This window comes from Salvelinus namaycush, chromosome 20 (assembly GCF_016432855.1).
Source record: "Salvelinus namaycush isolate Seneca chromosome 20, SaNama_1.0, whole genome shotgun sequence".
Classification (NCBI taxonomy): domain Eukaryota; kingdom Metazoa; phylum Chordata; class Actinopteri; order Salmoniformes; family Salmonidae; genus Salvelinus; species Salvelinus namaycush.
Window position 1 is genome coordinate 53,444,323 of NC_052326.1, and position 4,460 is coordinate 53,448,782.

Sequence of the window (4,460 nt, forward strand, 5' to 3'; positions counted from 1 at the left end):
GATTCCAGGTACAGGAGTGGTAGTAACAGAGAAAATGCAACTGATGATAACAAGACCCAATACACCTGGTATTTATGTTATGTGACATGTCTTAATTAACCCAGGTGTATCTCTTTGTCTCCAGGTGCACCTCATTGCAAATAGGGGCCGGCATTTGCTGGTCTATACCTGGCTATTGAGTCAGTCTCATGGAGTTAGATAGAGGACTCTAGGTGGATAAAATCCATTTTGACATGAACATTGCCATTGAGGGCTTCCAACATTTTAAAGTAGTCATGTAGGTGGGGATCTTTGTTAAGGAAGAATCACACGGGCCACATTCAGTCGCAAAACCTTTGAGCATTGCAGATATACATTTCATGATTAGAGACAATGTATTTCTTTATTCTACATCTCGGAGAGACATATTTGTTAAACACATCATATTTGTTTATAACCTTCCAAAATGTTGCATCCTTCTGAATGCACCCCATTATTAATTTCCCCATTATTCTTTATACATTGCCAGCAGCATACCACCCTGCATACCACTGCTGGCTTGCTTCTGAAGCTAAGCAGGATTGGTCCATGTCAGTCCCTGGATGGTAGACCAGATGCTGCTGGAAGTGGTGTTGGAGGGGCAGTAGGAGGCACTCTTTCCTCTGGTCTAGAACATGCCCCAGGGCTGTGATTGGGACACTGCTCTGTGTAGGGTGCTGTCATTTGGATGGGATGTTAAATGGGTGTCCTCACTCTCTGAGGTCATTAAAGATCCCATGGCACTTATCGTAAGAGTAGAGGTGTTAACCCCGGTGTCCCTACTAAATTCCCAATCTGGCACCCAAACCATCACGGTCACCTAATAATCCCCAGTTTACGATTGACTCATTCATCCCCCTCCTCTCCCCTGTAACTATTCCCCAGGTCATTGTTGTAAATTAGAATGTGTTCTCAGTCAATTTACCTGGTAAAATAACAGATAACAAAATTTTTAATGATTCAATCAGGAGGGATCAGTCAATTAATTATACTCTTGTGCAAACACAGCATAACCTGTCTCCCTCGCCAGCAGCCAATGAAATTGAGTGCGCCAAATTCAATCAACAGAAATCTCATAATTCAATTTTCTCAAACATACAAGTATTAGGCACAATTTTAAAGATAAAATTCTCGTTAAACCAACTACAGTGTCCGATTTCAAAAAAGCTTTTCTGCGAAAGCAGAGCATATCATTATGTTAGGTCATTAACTAGTCACAGAAAGCAGACAGCGATTTTCCAAGCAAAGAGAGAAGTCACAAAAAGCAGAAATATTGATCAAATGAATCACTAACCTTTGATATTCTTCATCAGATGACACTCCCGGGACAACATGTTACACAATACATGTATGTTTTGTTCGATCAAGTTCATATTTATATCCAAAAATCTCAGTTTACATTTGGCTTTGCCTCCAAAACATCCCGTGAATTTGCACAGAGCCACATCAAATCACAGAAAAACTCATAATAAACATTAATAAAAGATACAAGTGTTATTCACAGATTTAAAGATATACTTCTCCTTAATGCAACCGCTGTGTCAGATTTCCAAAAAACTTTACGGAAGAAGCAAACCATGCAATAATCTGAGTACGGCTCTCAGAGACATTCACAACCCAAGAAGATATCCGCCATGATGGAGTCAACATAAGTCAGAAATAGCATTATAAATATTCACTTACCTTTGATGATCTTCGTCAGAATGCATTCCCAGGAATCCCAGTTCGACAATAAATGTTTGATTTGTTCCATAAAGTCCATCATTTATGTCCAAATTCCTCCTTTTGTTAGGGCGTTTAGTAAACAAATCGAAACTCACGAGGCGCGGGCAAGTCCAGCGGAAATGTCGGACGAAAATTCCAAAAAGTTATATTACTGGTCGTAGAAACAAATCAAACGATGTATAGAATCAATCTTTATGATGTTTTTATCATAGATGTTCAATAATGTCCCAACCGGAGAATTAATTTGTCTGTAGAAAAGCAATGGAACGAGAGGTAACTTTCTCATGACCGCGCATCATGAGACCGAGGCTGCTGGTAGACCTCTGACTCATTCCCCTCCCATTCAGCCCCCCTTCACAGTAGAAGCATGAAACAACGTTCTAACGACTGTTGACATCTAGTGGAAGCCTTAGGAAGTGCAAGATGACCCATATCCCGCTGTTTATTCAATTGGGGCTGAGTTGAAAAACTACAAACCTCAGATTCCCCACTTCCTGGTTGGATTTCTTTCTCAGGTTTTTGCCTGCCATATGAGTTCTGTTATACTCACAGACATCATTCAAACAGATTTAGAATCTTCAGAGTGTTTTCTATCCAATACTACTAATAATATGCATATATTAACATCTGGGACTCAGTAGGAGGCAGTTTACTCTGGGCACGCTTTTCATCCAAACGTGAAAATGCTGCCCCCTATCCATAAGAAGATAACTGTTGGTGGCAGTAAATTGCCAGATTTGGCTTCATACAGTCCCTTTTCAAACAAAACACTCTGTTGCGCTGTGCATCCTTTTAGTGTCTTTGCCAACTCATAGAAATTATAGAAGAAAATTGTCTAATTTAATAAAATGAATATCGTCTCGATTGTCTCTAATGTAATTACATTTGTTATTTGATTGGAATGGAGCTGCCCGTGGGCTCACGGACACCATATTGGGACACATATAAAGATGATATACTGTGACTATCATTCTCTATGGTTAGATCCCCATAATGTGTTGTTCTGGTGGCTGAGCGTATGTCCTCTTCCTCTCAACTGTTGATTCTCAGGGCTGCTGGACAGGTGCCTAGCCCTTCAAAGTGCGAGCCCTTTGGGTGTTGCACTTATCAGGCTTCACCGCCACGGTCCGGAAAGGCTGGTCCGAGTGATTTTGTGCATTTATATGATCCCATTTGCCACTCCTGTGAAGGAAGACCGCTGCGCTTGAAGGCAGTTTATTGACCACAGATCCCCAGTACAGGTACTCTACTGTAAACATTATTAACCTGTCTGGCTCTGGCGTTCCGCTAGCGGAACTCCTCTCACATTCCACTGAAAAGGCAGAGCGCGAAATTCAAAAGATATTTTTTAGAAATATTTAACTTTCACACATTAACAAGTCCAATACAGCAAATGAAAGATACACATCTTGTGAATCCAGTCAACATGTCCGATTTTTAAAATGTTTTACAGCGAAAACACCACATATATTTATGTTAGCTCATCACCAAATACAAAAAAGGACAGACATTTTTCACAGCACAGGTAGCATGCACAAAGCCAACCTAACTAACCAAGAACCAACCAAACTAACCAAGAAACAACTTCATCAGATGACAGTCTTATAACATGTTATACAATAAATCTATGTTTTGTTCGAAAAATGTGCATATTTGAGGTATAAATCAGTTTTAGATTGCAGCTAACATCACAGCTACCGTCACAAATAGGACCGAAGCAGCCAGAGTAATTACAGACACCAACGTCAAATACGTAAATACTCATCATAAAACATTTATGAAAAATCGATGGTGTACAGCAAATTAAAGACAAACATCTTGTGAATCCAGCCAATATTTCCGATTTTTTAAGTGTTTTACAGCGAAAACACAATATAGCATTATATTAGCTTACTACAATAGCCTACCACACTACCGCATTCATTCATCAAGGCACGTTAGCGATAGCAATAGGCACGTTAGCGATAGGGAATAAACCAGCAAAAGATATTAATTTTCACTAACCTTCATAAACCTTCATCAGATGACAGTCCTATAACATCAGGTTATACATACACTTATGTTTTGTTCGAAAATTTGCATATTTAGAGCTGAAATCAGTGGTTATACATTGTGCTAACGTAGCATCTTTTTCCCAGAATGTGCAGATATTTTTATGACACTCAAACTATTCTGACCAAATAACTATACATAAACGTTACTAAAAATACATGTTGTATAGGAAATGATAGATACACTAGTTCTTAATGCAATCGCCGTGTTAGAATTCTAAAAATAACTTCATTACGATATGCAGTTTACGTTATGGCGAGAGCGTGCCCAAACTCTGGGCGCAAACGACTAGTACAACATGTTCGACAGATATATGAAATAGCATCATAAAATGGGTCCTACTTTTGACGATCTTTCATCAGAATGTTGTACAAGGGGTCCTTTGTCGGGAACAATCGTTGTTTGGATTTAGAATGTCCTCTTCTCCAGTCAATTAGCACGGAAAGCTAGCAAAGTAGCGCTAAGCTCTCCTTCCTGAACAAAGGCACACAACGCAACACGCCTAACGTCCTGAAAAAATTTCAATAATCTAATAAAACTATATTGAAAAAACATACTTTACGATGATATTGTCACATGTATCAAATAAAATCAAAGCCGGAGATATTAGTCGTCCATAACGACAGCTAATCAGAAGGCATATCCAGGTCCCTTCACGCGATCTC